General features: G+C 46.5%; 1 protein-coding gene across 2 annotated transcripts in view; it reads left to right on the top strand.

Moving 5' to 3' along the window:
• CACNA2D3 (calcium voltage-gated channel auxiliary subunit alpha2delta 3) overlaps positions 1–23,261 on the top strand; it is a 771,963-nt gene that overhangs the window by 552,346 nt on the left and 196,356 nt on the right. The gene's annotated exons all lie outside the window — the stretch shown is intronic.

Genomic DNA, 23,261 nt, shown 5'->3' with positions numbered 1-23,261 from the left:
ACATTTCATTTGTGATTCTAATGAGGGCCGAGGAGAAAATAAACTCCGAGAAGCGCTCTCCACTGCTACAGCTGATGTTTATAAGTTTCTGGCCATGGCCTTGAGTTGTTCCTCTCAGGAAGGCATTTGGAAATGCAGCTGTGTGCCACTGCTGGGTGTGAGTGAGAGCTAAGATGGTTAAATCCACTGAGGCAGTCCTGAGAATGGGCAGTGTACATGTTTACTTATTAGAAACTGGAGTTTTTATTCTTATTAGTGCTTTAAATGTCTCCTATAAGTGAAAGCATTCTTACATTAAAAACAGGGTATATTAGCGGGATTCTCATTCTTGACCCCTGTCTTCATCTCATCGCTAAAAAGTCTGCTGTTAATTTCATGTCCAGTGTATCTTCTGAGTGCTCCTTACCTGGGGCAGAGGGGTGGGGGGCGGATTTCTAGGCATGAAAATAAGACAGGAGAATAAGTGGATCTGCAGTCCAGTGACCCCTATGGTCTAGCAAGGAGACAGACATTCATGCTGCAGCCACACAAATATCTGAGAAACCACAGCCCTGCACAGTCCCAGGGAGCAGAGGCACATGGTGCTATCAGAGAACAGAGTTAGCAGATCTGACTGCGGCTCGTGGGGTACCATCCTTTGTGTGTTATCACTGGGCCTGCAATGTGAAGGATGGATGAGGGTTTACTGCAGAGAAGAGANGGGGCAGAGGGGTGGGGGGCGGATTTCTAGGCATGAAAATAAGACAGGAGAATAAGTGGATCTGCAGTCCAGTGACCCCTATGGTCTAGCAAGGAGACAGACATTCATGCTGCAGCCACACAAATATCTGAGAAACCACAGCCCTGCACAGTCCCAGGGAGCAGAGGCACATGGTGCTATCAGAGAACAGAGTTAGCAGATCTGACTGCGGCTCGTGGGGTACCATCCTTTGTATGTTATCACTGGGCTGCAATGTGAAGGATGGATGAGGGTTTACTGCAGAGAAGAGGAGGGACAAGGTCCATTCCAGGTAAAGACACGACATCAGGCTGACCAGAGTGAAGGCCCAGAGCCTGAAGAGCTCCTGGAAGCCAGTGTGGCTACAGCACAGAGCGGGAGGGGAGGGACGCCGGAGGAGGGGTGAAGGGCTGGTTTGGAGCCCCTCACCTCATCTTCCAGTGGGTTTTAATAATACTGAAGCGCTGTGTCTTACACCTACACGCCTCTGCGAGAATGCTGCTGCCTAGTGTTGGGGTCGGGATTAGGGCCCTGCAGTACACCCTGTGATGACTTTGGGAGGTGCTGTCCTCTCGCAGGCTGGGGTCCTTTCACAGCTCCACTGCTTCCCCATAACTGGAGAGACGCATCCCTGTCATCGTCCTCAGAATGCTTCTTGGAAGAGGCGGAGAGGATCTTGATTTTGCAAGCATTACGAAATCTGAATACAAGTTCGTCATATCCTGAGCTGTTACTTACAGTTTGGGATTGTGGTGAGTCCATTCCACAAGTGCCAGAGAAGCGGCAGAATGGAACTGTCACTCCCCCACCCCCCAGGTGCCTGAGTCCACTGTGAGTGAGGTCGAGCCAGCCCTGCTGACGCTCCTAGGCTACATTTGTGCAACAGGACTTCCCCTCCTGAGCTGAGCTTCGTGTGTACGTCACTGTGGATGTCATACCCAACAGCCAAGGGTGGTAAATAAGTGCCACACTTACCTGCTTTGTAGGCCCAAGAGGCCCCTGATGGCCTCAGAATCCTTCTCAGCCCAGCATCAAAGGCAGACAGCAGCAGGCAATGGGGGACATCATGCTAACATAATCCTAGCTGCTGCTCCCGAAGTAGATCCTTGCCCTTTGCAAATGTGGCTAATAAGTCTGGCAGACAAAGCCAAGTGCCATTTTGCTGAGAGGAGAATTTGAATCGTGGCATAGGAAGTTACTGACTGAGCCTACCTACCCCTGGACTTCTACATCTTATGTAAACTTGGTGTTTTCTCCTTGTCCTTGTGAACATGGTAATTTTTCTACAGTGATAAAAAAAATAAGTGCTTTATTTTTTTTTAAATGACCTTGTAAAATCAGAAACACAATTTTAGGACATTCAGGGAAGGAGTGAAGTTGTGGCCTTTGCATTTGCACAGGAAAATGATGGTGTGCACTAGAAACAGGATTTCAGAAAGTTGGGGGTGGGGTTTGGGGGAGTGGCACAGGCTTTTCACGGTCTTGCTTTTGGACACACGGGTGACCCCCCAGTACAGCTCCCTGTGATTGCAGTGGGCTTGTGGGAGCGGCAGGCCAGCAGGGGCCTCACGCAGGGTGTCTCATGAAACTCTCTGGCAGACAGCATGCCCACGGGCTCAAGAAGATGAAACCTGGTCCGGAGGAAGTCCATCCGAAAGGATAACAAATGTCGACGGCGGCCTGGGATTAGCGGGAAGCTGACTCTGGCTCCCCATTTTGTCCTCCTTCTTCTGTCACATGACCGGTGACAGGCACTGTTACCTAGCAGCTTATTCTTTATTTAGTTCTTTCTCTGTCTAGAAGTCGACTTGCTCTGACAGACACAGGAAGTCCCTAAAAAGAAAGAGTCTCAGATTCAGGGTGCCCACCTCGAGATGATCGTGGGTTCCTCCACCAATCCAGGAGTGGAATCTTCTCCATCTGACTGTGGAAAAACTTGGGTCTTAGGAGGGGCGAGTCACTCACCAAAGTTCAGTTTATGTGTCGTAGAGCAGGGACTTGAACCCCAATCTGCCTGCTTTCAAAGTCTTTCAACTCCTTGGCACTTTGATCTGGATTTATTCTTCCCAGACCCCTCCCTTCACCAAGGGACAAGCCAAGGAAAAGCCCTAAAAGAGCCTACACAAAACAGACTGGGTGGAAAGAATACATCCAGGAAAACGGCCTCCCCTGTAGTTCCCCACTGCCCCGTGCTTCTCAAGGCCACCGAAAGACAGGACCAGTCTGCCGCCTCTCTCCTGTGACATGGATTGGGAAAAGCATTCTGGGGCAGAGGTGAGGAAAGCAGGGTACTTTGTGCATGGAGTTAGCACTAATCTGGTCCATCCCCAGAACGCTGCTATCAGTCAGATCTCGGACATATTCGTCATGGCTGCTCCCCTGTTCAGAAGCCGCCCCCGCAGGCCCGCCCTCTGTTCATCGCTGGGCAGGAAGGGGAGAGTTCCCTTTGATCTGTAGACCGGTAGCAGGAGAAGCATGGCAGTTCGTGGACCCCCTCCTGCCCCTCCGCCCAGGCTAGTGTTTGGACAGCCATGCAAACAAAGCCCCTTGGCCATGCTTGCTTTAGAACAGCCAGACTGAAGACAGAGCCTGGAACGGAGTAGAAAGTGGAATGGCAGCCCCCTTCATACTGAGGATGTCTAGGTCACAGTGCAGAGGAGAGGATGCTAGGACTCAGATAAATAGCTCAGAAAGAGGGCAGAAGGCAGAGGGGATGGAGCCAACCTACCAGCCATCCTACTGGACAGGTGGACCCCCGTGGTCAGGAAGGAAACACACACTCAGATGCTGGTTTCTGGTCTGTCTGAAACCCCATGCCCTGAGTAAAAGCATTAGCCTGGAAACAGATCAGCTAGCTTTGGAGATATATCCATAGTTTAAAAAGTAAGACAGGTAGCTCTTGGGAGACCGTAACTGTTTTCTACTTATCCTCCTTTAGAAAGCAAAGTTTTTGAGTCAAGTAATTCTGAGTAGGGAATGTGTGTCTTTTAAAAATATATTCAGCTTCCCTGTAGTATAGTATACTTTGATGTATTGAAATAGAGCTCGCCCCACTCAAATTACTGCTTCAGTGCCTAATGCTGTAAAATTAAACTATTCCTTGCTGATATTTTATTAAGCTTCACCGGCATTTCAGACTCAGACATCTCATGGAGCTTCGGGCCATATGTTTTATATGCTGTCAGGGTGAACTCTGACCAGTCTGCAAAGCTCCCTTCCCCCATGTCTTTATATAGTACAGGATTTTCAAAAACTTTCATACGAGCCATTTCCAAATTGTGGACTGTTGAAAGTAAACGTCTCTGGTCATGTGGGTGTCAATGTCGAAAAAGACAAGAAAGAAAAAAAGAAAGGAGGAAAGGAAAAACGTTGTTTTATGAAAAGTTCTTGTTTCCTGGACATTATTTTTGCATTACTTCTGTGTTTGATATTCTTATTTTTCTCACCATTGTGGGTTTAGGGGTCAGCGGGGCAGGGGAAGAGGATTTGGGGAGTGTAGAATATTTCTGAAATCCATATGCAGAAAAGGGTATGCGTTCATACACAATGAATTCACCTCTCTAGCAGGGACCCAAAGGTACCTGTATGTTTGCATTTTGAGAAATAAATGGCTATAGCCATAAATGACGATCCTCTTAACAAGACTAACTTTGTCATTTAATAAGGGAGATTATTTCATAGATTTAAAACCAGTTAACACATTTAAAACTTGATAAGACAAGGCAATCCTGGTATGTTTCCTGTTCTCCAGTGATTAAAGCAAATCGAACGCTGGACCAGAAGAGGTTTTCCATGGTACAAGTAATGCCGTGAATGTTTCTCCTGGTAATGCAATTAGGAAATATTGGCCCCAGTTAATGAAACTTAAACAAAACATGTTGCCCTCGTCAAACTTGTTCAAGTTGTTAAACAGGCAAAGCCTTGTCCAAAAAGTTAAAAAACAGGGGCATATAGTGTTTCCATGGAAACTCTGTTAAAATACTGATTTGTGGATATGATCATAATCAGCCCCATAATCTAATATGACTGAATTAAATGAAAAAGAATCTCAGTTATGAAGTAAGCCCCCTGTGTAAGAGTATTCTTACACATGCAGAAAACATATGGATCCTGACGGACACTATTTTCAAACTACTTATTGGCACAGAGATGGAGCTTTAAGACTTAGGTTCTGTCTGTCTGTTTTTTCCCCCTCCATTCATTGTTCGTCGTTTTTATAATGCTGGGATTATGTGGGTGAGCAGTAAATAAAGTCTCGATGACATTTGGATTTTTCAATATGTATCATTGCTCCCCACACAACACCCCATATTGTTTTCATTGTCTTTTGTGACAAGAGAAGGTAGCCCATAATATTTAACGGTTTGTGGGACGTTACAAGATTAAGTTTTATTAAGGTCATAATTTCTTCCTGCTAATGGGATCTTGGTAGAATCCTAACTATGAGCTTTCAAATGGATGCCTTTGACCTCTCGAGGGAAGGGTACAAAGGTGAGGCTGGGCAGAAGGTTCAAGGCCACGTGCCAGTCTCTCTACCACACGGTTCCTCAGCTCAGCTTGTACCTGCCTGGGCTGTAGTGTAAATGGAAGCTGGCCACCATGGGGTACACTTCAGCCTGGTGGAATGGCAAGGACAGCTGCCTGGCAGCAAGCTTCTTGATGTAGTTGGAAACCATTCCACCCAAAGAAGAGCAAAGGTGCTATTCGTGGACTCAGTTTCCTTCTCACAAGAATAGGTCTGCAGTCGTGGTACAGACATCAGAGGGGGCTACTGCATAGTTCTTAGCAAGAGTCTAGCAATTACTTTCACCTTGGCTATGGCATCCCAGAGCATCTGTAGAAAGACTTCTGTGACGGGACAGTGATAGGCGGACGCACCCCTGCCCAGGTGCGTCTACACATCTCCTGCCAGCATGGTCACCGGATATGTGGGCCATGGGTCCTAAGGTCACAGCGTGTCTGTGACTCACTTTCTAGACTGATGTGCTACGTGGAGTCGGGCAAAGCCCAGAGACTCGGACCCTGACCCAAGGAGCAGGACTTGACTTCTCCCTGTGTTCTTCCATCTTCCTCCCAGAGCGACGGTGCCTTCCAGCTACACGTGCCTTATTTGGACACAGAGAGGAACACACTCAACAGACAGGGGTTCAGGCCTGAGTCTGGCGCCAGGGGCTTAAATCTGCTGGATTATTACTCCCCTTAACACTTCACTTTCTAATTAACTTGGTTTTATAGCCAAATAATCTATGAACACAAATTTAAATTTTTTTTAATTCAATAGTATTATAAAAGTTTACAAAGAATAAAAAGAGGCCCCTGACCTTCTCCCACAGCCTACTCCCAACCCCTAGTCCTGCTTCCTAGAAGAAAAACTTCCGCCTCTCTTAGCATCTCTATTTCTTATTAGCAAGTTGAGATTGCTGGGTTTTATTGAAATCCACACATTACTTATTTACTTCCTTTAATACATGGTATTTTGGACTTTTTACATCATCCCCTCTTGTCTCATCCATAGTCCACAGCTGCATACCTATCTCATAGCTTTTTATTAGACAGTGATTATATCATGAGGACTACCTCTGTGTATCCCCTACTGTGTTAAATAGTGTGTTACTGTGTGTTTCCTTTTTTATAGTATTTTTTTCCCGAGATCAAAAAAAAACCCATGTCCTTTTAGTTGCTTTGTTTTCCTTTTGTGTTTTTCCCCCTTTGTATTTCATCAACTGTCTTCAGTGCCTGTTATTACTCTTTCCTAGCTACACCAGTATCTGGAGAGAATTTGCTCCTGGCACCCTCGGCCATCCTGTTCCAATACGGAGGGTCCTGTTCCAATCCAGCCGTGGGCTCCAATGATTTCTCCTCTCCACGTTCCTCTGCTATAGTCCTCTTTCTTTCTGCTAGACCCATGCCTTCCTTTTCCCTGACTGAATGCCTTCTTTTGCTCACAAACATTCTCAGCTCATTTTCTAAGAAAGGGAGGTAAAATGTTTTCAGTCCTCGTAGCTCTGAAAATGCCTTAATTCTGCTTCTACACATAACAGTCATCTGGCTGGATATAGAATTCCAGGTTGGGGATGATTTTCCCTCAGAATGGCGAAGGCATTGCTCCCTTCTCTTCTGTATTCCAGTGTTGACTTGTTAAAAAGTCCGATGCCATTCTAATTCCAGACCTTTTGTTATGATCGGGTTTGCCCAGCCTTCGTCCCAGAAGCTTTTAGAATGTATGTTTGGCTCTAGTGTCCTGAGACTCCTTGATGCTGTGTCTCCTCCTCATTTATTGTGCAAGTGCTTTCGCATTAGAAATGCATACCCTTCAGTTCTAGCAACTCTTCCCATATTATTTTTCCAAGTCTTTTTGTTTTATTTCCTGAGAGATTTTCTCTTTCTAACTTGTTTCCACTCTTAAATTTATGTGTTTATTTTGATGCTTTTTTTTTTTTTTCCAGATTTCCAACAGTTCTTTTTTAGAGCAGCCTGGTCTTTTTCCAAGGATACAGTTGTGGTCTTTGTTCTTTGATCTCTCTGAATATATTGACTGTAGTTAAAGTTATTGTTTTGTTTTGTTTTTTGTCTTGCTGTCTGTGCTGCTAATTCTAAGTCATTTAATTTTTCTGGTGGTTTTTTGTCTTTTTTTTTTTTCATGGCCAAGACCCCTCACACAGAGGGGTGCCTTACTTCTTATTTAAAAGTGAGGCCCTATTTTAATAGCTAAAGCTAAAATCCTATTGGAAAATTTCCCCACAAATGGGTTTTACTGTTGCGTGAGCCAGGGCGGTTCAGTGCAAGTTTTTGTTTTTCCAGTTCAACTCCTCACTTCTACCTCATCTGGACACTAGAATTTTTCAGGACCATATAAGATAATACTAGTGATGTGTACAACAGAATACACGTGTTGGTACCTGCTAGTGCTGTGCCCTCCAGCCTATCCATGGCAGTGATGAAAACTGCTAGTGCATCTGGCTCTCTAAGCAGTATTCCACAGTCTTCACCTTGAAAGTGGTCAAGTGGGAACAGTTACCCGTGCTCAGATGCCATCCTTTCTCTGGACCCCTTTCTTGTGCACCCATTTCAGGAGCCTTTCTTTCTCCCAGGAGCCTATGAAATCTACAGGACATGGGCAATGACTTATGGGCAGACAGTGATAGAGAACAGAGTCCACTCCATGCACTCCCACCTATTAGCACCATGACCTGGGACAATTTATCCATCATCTCCAAACTCTGGTGTCATTAAGTTGTAGCCCAGCCCAGTGAATGTCAAGCATTTCCAGCTTAGCCACACCGTCCTCCACAAGTATAGCTGTGAAATGCCTCCTTATCACTACTCCACCAGACGTCTGTCTAGAGCCTCTCTTCCCTTTTCTCCAGATTTTAGGTGCCCTGGTATATTGTGAGGACGTGGGGAATCAGATGAGGACCAGGGGAGGTTTACAGCATGGAGAGAAGTTCTTCCGTAGCAGTCAGTGGGCAGTGCAGCAAGGCTAGGGTTCCCTTGGAAGACGGTCCTCCTTATCCGAATGAGGGGGCAACCAGACCCCATGTTCTAGCTCTTCCTCCACCCGGAGGTCCTGTCCCACTCCCTTTCACTGGCTCTTTCCAAATAATGGGAACGTTTGCACCCTTGCCTCATTATCACATTCCCTTGATTCGAAGTTGCCATGAAGAGAAGTGGGAGCCTCTGCACAAGTAAAAGGCAATACACATTGACAAGTGAGCATGTACAGAGAGTCTCTCATATCTTCAGACTCCCATCCACCTGAGGATCTTAGCCTCAAATGTTCCTCGCTTTCACTTCCCTTTGCCTGTTATTGCCTACTCCCCACCCACTTCAGGCCGCAGACTGAGAGTCACCTCTCTCGCGAACCCCAGAACTTGGTCGGGCACCCCCTTTATTCCTCCTGTATCATCCTGCATGTGTCTTTCAAACCACCCACAATGGTCACTGGTTGTGTGATAGCTGTATAGCTTTGGAGGTTTTAAGCCCTGAGAAGACAGGGCTGTACAAGTCATACCCTTCACTGCATTCCCCCAGCACAGGAGATGCTCAGTATTTATTGAATGAAAAGAGGTATAGAAGGGGGAAAAAGCGTAAGGTAGAGGCGATGTGAGTGACCAGTAACAGCAGGAAAGATAAAGCCTTTCACAAATAAGCCTTCCAGTGCATACGAAAAATTAAAAGTCTGATCTAACAAAAAGGTAAAGCAGGTTCACCTGCCCCAATGCCTTGTTCCAGAATACCAAGGACAGGCGCCACAAACCTTCACGGATCCCGCTCCAAACCTAGGGGGAGCAAGCGTTCTTCCCAACACTGGAAAAGCACAATGCTTTGCCTCTTCTCCACTGAATGAAAAAGGTCCAGTTCTTCCCTAAACATGTGAAACAAAGAGATAAAAGGTAAGAAGTGCAACTTTGGAAGCAGACACAGTTTGTTAAAAAATAAAATGAAATAAAATAAAATAAAATAAAATAAAATAAAATAAAATAAAATAAAATAAAATAAAAATCCCTAAGACCATTGAATCCCCAGCTGAGATTACTGTTAGGGCACAGAGCTCTAGTGTGAGTGATCTTTAGCTGTAATTATAATACTCTGTTGATAAAAATAGTTAAGCATTGTGAGAAATTAATCTGCCTATGACCATGGGCATTTAAGATGATTAGAGTTACCTGGAGAGCCTTAAGCAGGGAGTCAGCGGCTCTCTGCTGCTGCTGCTGGCTCTAAGAGGCATCATTTCAAGTAGGATTTCACTGTTTTGTTCCAGAAGCACTTGGTGAAAGAGAGGTGAGGTATTGAGATGGTTCCAAGGGGACTTTTTGGGTCTGATAGCCTGTTGCTCGGGAGGAGACAGTAAATTGCGAACTCTGGCTGGGAGAAGGGTCATGATTAATCCTTTCTGGAACCCCATAAGAAAAATGGGCTTCTATTTTAGGGATATAGTATAAGCTAGCAATTACTGAGGTCTCACTGTGTGCCTGATGCCATGCTAGATCTAACTTTATGTCACAGCTTTATGACTGAACTGAGAGAGGTTAGGCACTGGATTCTAATCCTAAGCTCACCATTATGCTTTGTTGCCTCTCAGCTTTTGCACTGGACTAAGGAACAGAAAATGGGTTGAGTAATTTTCCAAGCAGCGCTAAGAAACACAGAAAACAGTGGACACCAGAGTCTCTAGTCAGGACGGGCTGGACAGGAAGAAAGGAAGGCGTCCCAGTGTCAGGCTGGGAATACCAGCGCAGGATAGAGCTTTGCAGGGGTCACCGGGGCATTTGCAGGATGCTGTTGTGTCTGTGGGAGAGCAGCGTGGATCCAAGGCATCCTGCGTGCTGGGTAGCACCCCCACCCTGTGCCCTGGGGAAGGAACCTCCTGACAACGTGCAGGTGGCAGACGCTTAGCAGTGTGCGCAAGGAGTCTCTGTGCTGGCTCTCCCCTATGAAAATAGGACGTCCTGACTCTATCAGCCAGGACGTGGTCCTGAGAACACAAGCTACTCGAGGTTTTGTAAGTATTAAGGGCTTGAATACAGGGAACCAGAAGCTTTCACAGTCACTGAAGGGCGAGGAGATGTGGGGCAGGAAGCACTGACGCAGGTGTTTCCCAAGAGCTCACGGGGGCACTGCCAGCACATGTCCGTCAGCCGCTGCCTCCAGGTCTCCCGCATCTAGTTGTGGCCCTCTCTCGGCAAACTCTCATCTGGAACCGTGCGTGGGGGAGGTCCTGGGAAGTGCAGCTCTGGCTTCTCTTCCTCGATGCAGGACAGGCCTCCTAAGGAGCACGTCCAGTTGAGGATCACCCGTCGGTGCCCCAGAACTTGCTGTGTTGTTGTTACACTGTCATCCAGTTTGCTGTCCCCGCTCCCACTTTTCCCTTGTCGTTTGGGTGAGGGGGGGAGACAGGGAAACTTTTTACCTGGTAAAATTTCAGAACGGTGTGAGGCAAAGGTCCATTTCAGGCAAATAAGCATCTCTCTCATTTTCCCACCCTGCCTGAAAGGTTCCCAAATCCCCAAAAATCCCAAACTGCAAGATTCCTGATAATTGTCAATAGGAAGAAATGAAAATACTCCCCCCAAATTAGCAACCAGGCCCTTCACGGAGACACAAGTGGTTGCCTTATTCATTGTCCACTTAACCAATGTGGTTACTAAGAGCAGTTAAAGGGCCCACGGGTGTCCACCTGGTCTGGGAAAAGGTACTATGGGTCCTGCAAGGACTCTGTCATGAGCACCCGTGTGGTCATGCCAGCCTGGCACCGATGAGTGGTGGCCATGGTTGCCTGTGGGGCAGCATGGGATGGATTGCGAGCGTCCTTAGGAGGGAGTTAGCAGGATTCATTAGTGATGCCTGACATGAAATCAGGAAGGACAGCAGGCATGATACAGATTTGCCCTCCACACCAGTGTTGCTGTCTGCTATTGTAGCTGACGGTCTGCGTGGAGATGCTTGTGTGATAGATCATCTCTGTACATAAATATTGGTTGCCCCCCTCCTACCAGAAGGAACCACCAACCTGGACTGTTTGTCAGGATGCCATCCATTGCAAGCAACAAAAAACGAAACTCAAGGCAGCTTAAGCAAAATCAGTAAGTTAAAGGAAGTTAGTTGTTTGGTTGGTTAGGTTAGGTGGAAATTCATGGTCTCCTAACTAAGACATCTAAAGCTATACCTGGCTTCAGGTACAGTTGGACCTAGGGCTCAGTTGAACTCACCAGGTTCTCAGTCTCTTGTTTTCCTTGTCTTTGTGTCAGCCCTGTTCTCCAGCAGACCCTCTTCACATGGTGCCCCTAACACTCTCATTTGCCCTGCTTGACAAGCTCAATGGAAAGAGGCCTCCTTTTTCCTGAAAGTTTCCTTTCAAAGTCCTGGGGCGCTGGCTCTCACTGGCAAAGCTTGGATCGGGGCCCGTCAGTATGGAAGAGAAGGGGAGGATGTGTTCCCGTGCCCGTACGGCAGGGGGCAAACCCTACACAAATCCCAAGGACTGACACTGGAGGCAGGACGGCTCCCTAAAGAAAATGGTGTGGGTGTGGGGGGAGGGGGGTGGTCTGCCACCCATCAAAGGGGATGTGCATGCCCAGCTGACAAAAGCAACAGCTGTTATTCCAGCCCAGCTGGAGCTAGAATCAGTCTGGCCCATCTCTGAATCATCTCAGGCAAGTTGCTAACTTCTTTGGACCTCTAGTTACTCATTTGTGTAATGAGTAGGTTTGGTTCAATGGTTCACTCCGCCATTCCAGCTCTAAACTTGTACAAATCTACCCATAATCCACAACCAGATGGACCACACTGGGAGCAGGGTCCATTAGCAACAGTTCTAACAAGTGGATCGGTTACTTATTTCAGGCCTAATTGTTCTGTAAAGCACAAGAGACAGCCTGAAAAATCTCCCAGCACTGCTAGGCAGGGTCTCGGTCCGAAAAAGGAAGACCTGGCTTGAGGGACACACTCCACAGAAGTGACCATGGCCTCTGCCGCAGACAAAGACACCCTGTCGGATCCTCAAAGGAAGATCCCTTCTGCCTGCAATTCTCTTGGAAACGGGCTCCGCCAAACTCATCTGCTGCACTGTGCTCTGGGGAGAAGTAATTATTTTTACGAGGCATTATTCACGTCTAGTCTACCTGAGGGCCACCCCAAATAATGCTTCTCTAGCTATTAAAGGCTTTATCAGGCATGCAGACTCTCCAGTAGTTTCCTTCAGGGGAAAAGAGAAAGATTCCTCTTGAAGTTTACCACCTCCCGCGGCAATTTGCTGCCCATTTCAGGGCCACGTGAAGTGGTTGGCACCTGAAAAAAGCACAATCTTTCTCTTTTAAGTGCGGCCGGAAAATGGGAGTCATAAGTGAAAGTAGGGAACCGGGAGAAGCATTTCCATGCAGCCAAGGTAGCTTTCTTGTTTTGTTGTGAGCTGGCCGACTTCAACATGCTGAAGCAATGTTTTGTCAAATTTCTTAAATGCTGAATGTGGCACTGGCCCAAATGAATGTAGATGTTATTTTAGTGCTAGGGGAGATTTATTTTAATGTACAGTTGTAGCCACTACAAAGGCCCCTTTTCATCTACTGGGGGCTCCGTTCCTTGCTCATTTACTCTGCAACCCCCCCTCATTCTAGGGTACTGGTGTACGCTGTGAAATTGCCGAGTATTCCCTCCTTCCCTCTTCATCTCCTAAGGCAGTGACATAAGTGCTGACAATAATTATAATTAAGATGCTTTGTGCACGAAAAAGCGGTGTGCAGGGCTCCGTTCCTTTTCACAGCCTGCATGGAACTCAGCGACAATGCTGCTTGATAAAAGAGAATGCACAAACAGCAGAGCTGACCTGCTCAGTTCCAGACTCTAGCAAAGCAACCCAAGAGAAGCTTTTCCTTATCTAGGACCTAAATTCTCTAAGCACAAAAAGAGCTATTCCTTCACTACTTGCCTCCGAGATGGGAAATCCGTCAGTTGAGCTGAGCCTCAGATACCAGTATCTTGCACCTTGATTGAGGCCAAAATAAACGGGAAGGGGAACAGAGGAAGCCATGGCGACATGTGAGGTTTGGCCCAGCCAAATCTATGCTTTCAAGGCAAGATGAGGGGAAGGGAGCTATAGACAGAATGGTCGCAGGGGCCTGGGTGAGGGGGAAGTAAGGGGGATCATCACCAGACCCAGTGGCAGAGGGGAAACTGAAGCCAGGACAGCTCTCAGATCTATCCCATCCATCCAAGGCCCCCTTTTCCTAATAATTTGTAATATCCCCTTTACTATCCCAAAATAAAATACCTAGAAAATAGAACTTGTTTCCCTACATGCTGCTGAATGAAAGAAACAGACATTAAAGAGTGTTCCAACACTAGTATCAAGAAATGAAAGAAGCGTAGTTTATAATATGATGATGTATATTTTAGTATGTAAATGTTTAGGCATAATTACAGGAAGAGACAGAACGAAGTAGCCAAGGGCTTGCATGGAATCTTCATAAGTAAATGCAGTGGCTGCTATAGGGATATCTCAGCCCCAAACCATGCCTCACTCGTGATGGGGGGGAGAGGTCTCTGAAAGAGTAAAGCCCCAGGCAAAACAAAAACAAAATATGTTCATCTCTCTCTTTCACAGGACTGTAGTTACATTTCTAGAAAATTCCAGGTGGAAGACAGCCTTCGTATTTAGATATAAAACAGAATCCAGTTCAAGGCCCAGATATGGATTATGCTTTCCAAGCTCATCAATCACAGCCCAACACTTGCAAACACTGAAGGGGGGTGGGTTGTCCCATGAGTTGTGGGCCTTCCAGTTATTGTGACCAACTACAAACTTCCAAAACAGACCCCTCAGGGCAGAGAGGAGTGGGTGCAGCCCAAATGAGAACTACAGGGGAACGGGCAGAACGCTTCAGGGTCAAGTGTGTGTGCTTGCCTCCTGGGTCCACCCAGTGTGTGGCCATAGTTAGGTCACTTACCTGACTGTACCTTGTCTTCAAAATGGACAGGACAGCCCCTCCCTTAAGAAATTGCTGGAAAGGTTAAGGGGGATAATGCTAGTGAAGTTTTAAGTCATTTCAGGCAATTCTCTCTGGTTCGTTCATTTTAGATATTTGTCTTCTACCTTGAAGTCAGGAAGATCGGTGTTCAAATTCTAGTTTCCCCAGAGTCCCTCCCAGCTTCCAAACTGGAAATTTCTATTATGAATCATTGAGTTTGGCTACTCAGAAACCTCCACGCCCTCAGCTATAAAACAGAAAGTGACAAGGATAGTATCTACCTACCTGTGAGGATTTTATCAGATATTCAGATGTTATAAATGCTCAGCAGAACTGAGAATGTTCTAGGTAGTTGTGATTATACGAGGTCCAACTTGCTTACTTTTAGCAGTAAAGATGAATCATCACATGGAGGTTTGAAGCTCTGTGTCCCCATAGGTAACACGGAACCTGCAAGGGATCCCAGCCAGCAAACAGGAGGCACTGGGGACTTCTGCTAGAGCAGCCTGAGCTCCTTGACAGATTGTTGAGTGACAGCAGTGTGTCAGTCCTGGAAACCCTATGTGGGGGCCGAGCTCCAGAGAAATAATGCAGGATGTTTAATATATTAAATATTGCACACATTGAATCTACACAGCTATTACTGTATGTGTGTAGATATGTGACACTTACTGAGTAGCTACTATATGCCTGGCATTGTGCTAGGCTCATGACATGCATGAGCACATGTGAGTCTTACAATGGTCCTATGAAGGGTGTACAGCTACTGTCCCATTGTGGAGATGAGGAAACAGCCTGGGGATGGGGCATCTTGCTATATAGGAGACAGGCAGGACTCAGACCCAAGTTCATCTGACATTTTCCAATATGGATAGGGGTATAAGGAAACAGACAACTAACTAAGAAATCAGTTGCAACTACCCGAATGGTGGGCCCAATAACATCGCTGAGGCTTCTCCCTGCAGAGGTGGGACTCATGAACTACCCCACTGCTAATCCACACAGGAGGGGGCCGGGGGTCTGGGGCAGCAACTGAGCCCCCAGCACATGGTGGCCAGATGGCTCACACTGTGGAGAGAGAAGAGGTACTGGCCATTACCATGAGGACCATATTCCCCCAAAGCCACTTCTTGTAGAAGGACCATCCATATCCCTTTGGTTAAAGACTGTGGTCCATGTTAAAGGGCCAGTGCCTGCCGAGCAGGGGAGGAGGTAAGCAGGAAGCTGCTGTGTCCATCGCTCCCCTTGCCTGTGGGGAAAGCTGCTGAGAAGTTCAGGGGCTCGCACACCTGCCCAGGCCACCATTACAGGTGAGGGACCCTGTGAGAGGGGGCACGGAGCCCAGCTCCGAGCAGGTGTGGGGAAAGGCCTCAGACCTACATCCAGTCGCACCCCTGAGCTGCCCCACTTTCTGAGGTCCCCAGCTTTTGTTACATTGTTGTGCTTTTGAGTGGTGAATAAGAAAGGACTGTGAATTTCAGCCCATATATTTCAGGTGGGCCATCAGTGCAGCTTTATCTGGACAGAAGCCTCAATTACCCCCATGGGAGAGATTCCAGTGGCTCCAGCTTCTCTCTGCACTCTCCCCCCAGTGCTCACCTGAGGTTGAAGCCTAGGGGAGGCACTTTATCATGAATCACACAGGCATTTCCTCTCTGGTCCTCTGTCATCGGCCCGTGTACAGGTCAGTGCCATGGCGGCTGCCTCCTTCCAAGGAAGGGTCACCCCGGAGTCAGGCAGCTCCCTGGGCCTTGCGGGAAGCCTTGGGCTTGACTGTCTGTGGCCTCTGCGAGGCCCTCCCATTCCCAGCAGCAGTAAAGCTACAAGAGGCCAAGATCCAGGGGCCTGCCTCTTCCCAGGCCTACTAGAGAGAGGAGTGTGTGCTGGGGAGTACTTGCCTGTGCTCGGGGAGCCCTTTGGCTTCAGAACCAGGGTAGAGGAAGGGAAGACAGACAACTGCAGGGATATCATGGCTCAAGTCTTTTCTTCAGGCCACCAGCCCCTTGGATTCTTTTCCCTTTTCCGGTTAGGTCATCTTTCCTGAGAGGTCTGTTTAGGGGGCTGGAGGCAGGGTGGAAGGGAGAGGCACCAGTCCAGGCAATTCCCAAGTCATCCCTCCCACCCTGAGATTCCCTGAGGCCTCCATTTTTGAGACTCAAAATCCAGAATTTACGCCTTTGTTCTCTGAGTTTCTCTTTGCCCTCCCTTCCCGGAGGCCCTAAGCATGGAATGCTTTAGCTGAGGGAATGAGAAGAGCCAGGGGGTGCCAGGAAACTGGGAAGAATGTTGGTAACAACTTTCTTTCAAACTGTTATCCCTCAAAGAAAGCATGAAAGGCAAATGATTAACTGCCTAGTGCCTGGAACACAGTGCATTTGCGTGTTCATTCATTCATTAATTCATTCGCTCAGTTTTTACTACAAGCATACAGGGCACCATGGAACCTTCATGGAAAGGTCTGTGTTGAGGTATGGTATGCCAGGCAGCCTGACTCACCACAGAGACCTCTGTCTACAGAGAGGGCTCTGGGGTGTGGGCCTTACTGAGAAGGATTTGCGTTTTCCTGCCAAGTCAGAAAAGGAGGTGCCTGCCCTCCAGCCCACTCCCTACAACCCCCCTTTGCCACATACAGGGATCTGACCAGTGCACCGTGTTCTGAAAACCTGTCCAGGACCCCAGATGAGAGACTCAGGTGTAGCCAGCCACGTGTTTGGGAGCAATCACTTAATGACAGAAGATGGCTTTTCCATCCTCAACATCCATCTGATTAACTTATGGTACAAAACTGGTATCCTTCACTCAGAGGCTAATTTCCAAATATTCTAAGATCCTGAGATTCCAAGTGATTGGAGAAAAATAATGCTTCATTACTATTACATTACAGCATCATTAATGCTGTCTGCCTTCTCATTCTCTTCCCCCTCCCTGTTCATAATCACCTTGTGTGCAGCTGTTCTGGAAGCATATCTGCCTTGGGCCAGGTCTGATACAGCCAGACACATCTGCTACCCAGGTGTTTGACTTTGGAATTGGTACCTAGATGGCCAGAGGGAAGGAGGCCCGATGGCATGCTGGCCTCACTGTCCCAGGCTGCCTTGCTGCACGAGCTCACTCAATAAGTACATGGTCTTCCTTTGACTATTTACATTATTGTCCTTTCCACATCAGATGAACTGGAGACACTGGATACAGATTGAGAATGACGGTCTTGTTGATGCATAATTCTGAGGGCATCATGAATTGTACAATTCTGCTTGTGACGAGATGTCCCCAGGATAATCACCAGTTTTTGTTTGAACCTCCTCATCGAGTCCTGGTCATTGTCTTAGGAAGACCGGGGCCTTCAGCTTCTTCCCCTACATTGGCCATGTGAGTGTTGTCCTGCAGCTCTCGGACTCGCTAAGCTCATCCACAGCTGGAGTTTGCAGGTGGCCTAAAATGCTCCCTCCACACTCCCTCTTCAAAGGGTCCCAGGGTCCTCATCAATCTCTACTCATGCTCAGGGCCTGCCTCTTTACTGGATACTTCCCTAACTCTACCTGCAGAGAAGGCAGTGTGTTCTCAGAGGCTTTTAAGGTAATGGGCCAGTCACCTAAACAAACCAATCATCAATAGCTGGAAAAGACAGAACCAATTTGAACATTTTGATAATTGGATATACTGGATTGTTTAAATAGATAATATGTGTGACTTATCTTGAAACCTCCAGTCTGCATTTTATCTGAAAAAACAAACAAACAAAAAAACACAAAACACACATAGAGAATGTGCTAGAACTCACAGTTGTGGAAACCTCTTTGACTTTGCTCTATGAGGTGAAAACAAAGGTGATGATCACTTCCTGACAAGAAGGCTTAGGCCTGTAGCATACCTTTCTGATCCCTGGTCTTCTCATATATAAAGTGTGGAGGGGAGTATGGCCCACCTTGTGCCGTGCCGTGAGGATTGGCTGTGTAGGATCTAGAGCTTCAATTACTGGTATTACTTTTTAATGTTTATTTATTTACTTAGAGAGAAGCATGAGCAGGGGAGGGGCAGAGAAAGAATCCCAAGCAGGCTCCGTGCTGTCAGCTCAGAGCCTGATGCAGGGTTCAAACTCATGACCTGTGAGATCATGACCTGAGCTAAAATCAGGAGTGGGACATTTAACCGACTGAGCCACCTAGGCATCCCTCCTGTTATTTTATTTATTTATTTATTTATTTATTTATTTATTTATTTATTTATTTATTTCTAGGAGAGAGAGACAGCGTGAGCAGGGGAGGGTCAGAGAGAGAGGGAGTCACAGACTGAAACAGGCTCCAGGCTCTGAGCTGGCAGTCAGCACAGAGCCCGACGTGGGGCTCGAACCCACGAACCGCAAGATCATGACCTAAGCGAAAGTCGGACGCTTAACCGACTAAGCCACCCAGGTGACCCCCTCCTGTTATTATTAATGTTACTATTATTGTGTGATATAATTCCTGTGATTCGGTTTATAAAATAATTTCCATCCTGGAATATATTGTATGTAATTCCAAGACCTATCTAGTGATCAGGGTAACACATCCCATGAAATAATTCACATGCAAGCAAAAATCGCAACATGCTGACACTAAGCTAAAAAGACGGAGCCTTCAGGTTCATACAGTATCTGGCAAGGTATAGATGAGATTGATGTACTGATGGCAAACCTCAGGTTCTAGGCTCCACTGGGTCAGGAGCAGCCAGCAGCTAGACCACACCTCGCTGTTTCATCCCCGGTGCCCCTTGCTCAGTGAAAGCCCATCGTCCCTCACCTCCTCACAGGAACCATGCAGCCCCTACCTTCACCTGCAGATATTTGCAAGATCTGTTCCCATCTCACACCTGTCCCTTGCTGAGAACCTTTCTGTGGCTGCTTCCCTCAGGACAGTGCACAAGCCACCTGAGTAGTAAAGGTGTGTCTCCTAAGAGAGTGAACTGTGTGAAAGTAGCTGATGTCATCATCAGCACCGCGTCCCATTGTCCAGTCATTCACTGATGACTATTCACAAGGCCTGCCGGGGCTGGGCACGTTTCAGACACAAGGAATACAGGTGTAAACATCCTCTGCCCTTGAGGAGCTTACCCCCTCCAGGTAGGAATGAAACACAATAAATAGCACATAATAAACTTAATGCCAAGTATCGATAAATCCTTTGAGGAAAAATAAAGCAGGTTTGCCTATGTAGTCAAGAAAACCAGCTGGAGTATCCTATAGACCAAGAAAAAGTCAGTGCTGTTCTCTCCTGCAGTGAAGGAGAACACCACCCTGCCAGGGTCTTGATATGCCCCCTAAAGGGAAGGTTGGAAGTTATTTCTAGGGTTCTGGGGTCTCTTGGTGTGGGGATCTGGCTGGGATTGGGCTGCTGTAAGGATAGTGGACTTCTCAAGTCTTGGTTCGATGAATGAGCACTTTCCCTATTGTCAGCAACAGTCTGTTGTTCGAATAAATTGCTTTGGGGGAAATTTCTCAAGCAAATCATGAGGTATTTTTACTTGTTTATGGCCTTATATTTCTGGGCAAGAATTTTCTGGAACAAAGAGCAAAGTCATGAAAGTCATGTTGATGGAGGCGGCCTTGGTTCCCAGGCCTGATATTTTCCTGCAGGACACAAGCCACCTCAGTGCTCTCAGGGCTCAGCCTGCAACAGAGGTCACCCCAGGTCATTGCCTGAGATGTGTCACGTGGCCCTCAGCGTAGGGTTGCCAGATGTCGCAAATCAGAAATATTTTATCTGGCAACCCTATGGGAGAGTGCTGTGAATTTTTCAGTGATTTGTCTGCCTCGGAAATCCAAATTTTCAGTGTCTCCTGTCGCATTAGAATAGCCTGTAGCCTCCAGATCATATACTCACAGGTGTTGGCTGAGCTGACTCCCTTTACACCGGCACAGGGCGGTTTCTCATTCACCGCCCTGCCCACCCAGCCCTGGAAAGATCTGATGTAGGCAGCTCTGGGATGGACTCAGGCTCCCTGGAATGAGCTGGGTGTGCTGACCCAAGTCCCCTTCCTTCTCTGAGCCCTGAAACACGAGCCGAAGGATCAGAGAAGCTGGACGCGTCCCTCCAGCCCTGTGAGCCACCCACATGGATATTTTAGCACTGCTTTGCATTAAATATAGTCACAAACATCCAACTCAGAGGTGTTTGGCAAATAAATGTGACCATTCTATTATGGGTTTTGAAATGTTTGGAAATCTGACCCTTGATTTTGTTATAATCTCTTTGGTAACTGTTATTAGGTGGTGACCTAATAAGAAATTATTAACTGGGGAGCTATAATTTGGAAGCTTATAATTTTCTTAATGGACATTGATTTGTGTAACCTGATTAAAATACAATGAAGCCTGAGGCTTAAATGTTTTATTCTGAAAGGCTGAAAAGATGGGAATTGACTCTCGAAATGTATTGGCTCCAAAACTTTATTGAAATTATATTATTTGAAGAGTTTCGTGAGCATGAAACAATGTGACAAAAAATAGTCGATGCCAGCTCCCGTGGCCTCAGAAAGCTGAGGGAATATAGGTTTCTTCAGAATGGAGTCTGGGAAAATGCTTCCAGATTACCTCAGGAGTGAAAAGGAAGTTATGATTCCATCCCACGGCCCCGCTAATTCTTTTCAGTGTTGATTCTGTCAAGTAATTAGAATCCAAATGGAGGAAACATTCATAATTGTCACTTATAACACTTTACCTTGAGGTGACTGCTCCTGAGAAGCATCAGCAGGACAAAAACAAAGCGATTACCAAAGAAATACGCAGGCAGCTGCTGAGAACTTCCTACACACATTCCCAGAAGCCAGTCACAGACTGGGTGGGGATGGTTCCAGATTAAATGCAGCCTCCACAGCTATGAGTCTTCAAAGAAAATCTTTTGCTATCACGTTGTCAATCGAGTGATAATGAATCCTGTTTCCACTCCCTCTCTCTTACCACAGGCGTACATCATGGGGCTCTTTGTCACTTAAAAGCATGTATAAGACAGTCCACCCTTCCCCCTCCCCCACTCCACCACACGGAATACTTCAGAAGTGAAATATGCACTCAGTTTGGGGGTATATTTAAAACACCTCCTCCCCTTTTATCGTTGTATTTCTTCAGTTGGCATAGGCTAAAATATGAGGCATGTCTACTGTTCTGAGGATGTTGTTTCCCCCCCTAATTTCTGAAATAATACCATACCTTGGAGATTAATGTTCAGGCTTTACCAAGATTATAATAAACGAATATTGCTTTGATCTAAATATTTTTCAAACGGTTGTTGCTGATCGCTCTCTCTCCCCTATAATCTTTTAAGAAAGGCTTTGGACTTGTCTGACACCCAGGGGGACATGAAAGCAGCTGCCTTTCCTTCCCCCTCATTGCGAGGATACTCTGTTCTCAGTTTCACCCAAATTAGTCCCAGGATTTCAGTTGTCTTTTTTGTCCAACATTCCATCATGCAATTCATTAAAATCTTCACATGAAATATTTAACAGATGACTTATGTCATAATTCACATTACGGTTCTAAATTGTTATTCATGTGGTAAGTCATTTATCCTGGACATTAGCAGACCTCTGGAATGGGCTCATATTTGATGTAAGGAAGGTTAGAATTCTTTTCCTCAACACCCCAGAACAGTGGCCTTATTCCAAACCCCCCGTTGATCATGAAATGTGCCCCCCCAAAAGTGCCATTCAGATTCATTTGTTAGTTTGGCTTGCAATTAACTATGTTGAAAACAAACAGAGGAAAACATTTAAACAAATGTGGCCTGGCTAACAGCTATTACAGTTGACCGTTAATTAAGGCAAGTTGGAATCCAAATGTGCCAGCCCTTGTTACTGTCACCGCTAGCAATCATTGCCATTATACACAAAAGAACGAAAAATCAGGGGCTTTGTCGAAGGGGGGGCTGAGGACAAGATGGGAAATATTAAGCCAGCTGGGTAAAAATAGCCACTACCTTGCTTGAGAATATGACCAGTAGGAGCTCATTTTCTGGAAGAGGTAGCAAACGTATGGGCAGCATTTATTTGGAGAATTTAGGTTTTTGAGAAAACTTGTCCCACTCAGGGTGCCTGGGTGGCTCGGTCAGTTGAGTGTCTTTCCCGCTTGGATCATGATCTCACTGTTTGTGGGTTTGAGCCCTGTGTCAGGCTCTGTGATGACAGTGTGGAACCTGCTTCAAATTCTCTCTTCACCTCTCTATCCCTCCCCTGCTCACACTCCCTCTGTCTCAAAAATAAATAAGCATTTAAAAAAAAAATTTAGGAGCGTCTGGGTGGCTCAGTAGGTTAACCGTCTGACTTCGGCTCAGGTCATGATCTCACAGCTCATAGGTTCAAGCCCCATGTCAGGCTCTGTGCTGACAGCTCAGAGCCTGTAGCCCACTTTGGATTCTGTGTCTCCCTCTCTCTCTGCCCCTCCCCTGCTTATGCTCTGTCTCTCTTTCTTTCAAAAATAAATAAACATTAAAACATTTTTTAAAAAAAATTAAAGAAAAAGAAAACTTGTCCCACTCTTAAGTAATGAAATACATGGGATATTCTTAGCAGATATTTTATTTATTAACTTTTCATAGTTTAATTTTCTCTAATAAAGATTCAGTTGTCTACCAAATACCTACCCATGGATTGGAATCTATTAGAAAACACTTCTGTTTGTGGGCCACACTAACTCAGGGTCACTCTGGAACCTTTCTCTGCCTGAGCACTGGGATGAAATAACTATCACATGCTGCCATCCGTGGCCAGTCAGTTGAGAAGCTTTGCTAGGTACCCTGTTGGATGAGTGCGTGAAGCTGGTGGTGCCAGTACTGGGGATAATAAAGTTCTTGGCTTCTATATGCAAACCTGTCTAGCCTTGTCCTGGGTGTGCATAAGTGATCATAATTCCAGAAGGGGTGTGTGAAGGGTTTGAATGGTGGAGCCCCGCTTTCCTTAATATTGGGGCGGGGGGGAGAGGGAAGGGAACCCATTCTAAAAGCTTGCTCAAGTGAAAGAGAATCTTCACCTTCTGTTTTCTGCTTCATCTTGCCAGGGCTCAAATGGTCTCTATCCCCCTTCTTTGCTATGATAATTTGGTAGAGCATTTA

The sequence above is a fragment of the Crocuta crocuta genome, unplaced genomic scaffold (assembly GCF_008692635.1).
Source record: "Crocuta crocuta isolate KB4526 unplaced genomic scaffold, BGI_CrCroc_1.0 scaffold87, whole genome shotgun sequence".
NCBI lineage: Eukaryota > Metazoa > Chordata > Mammalia > Carnivora > Hyaenidae > Crocuta > Crocuta crocuta.
This window is presented reverse-complemented; position numbering and strand designations above follow the sequence as displayed.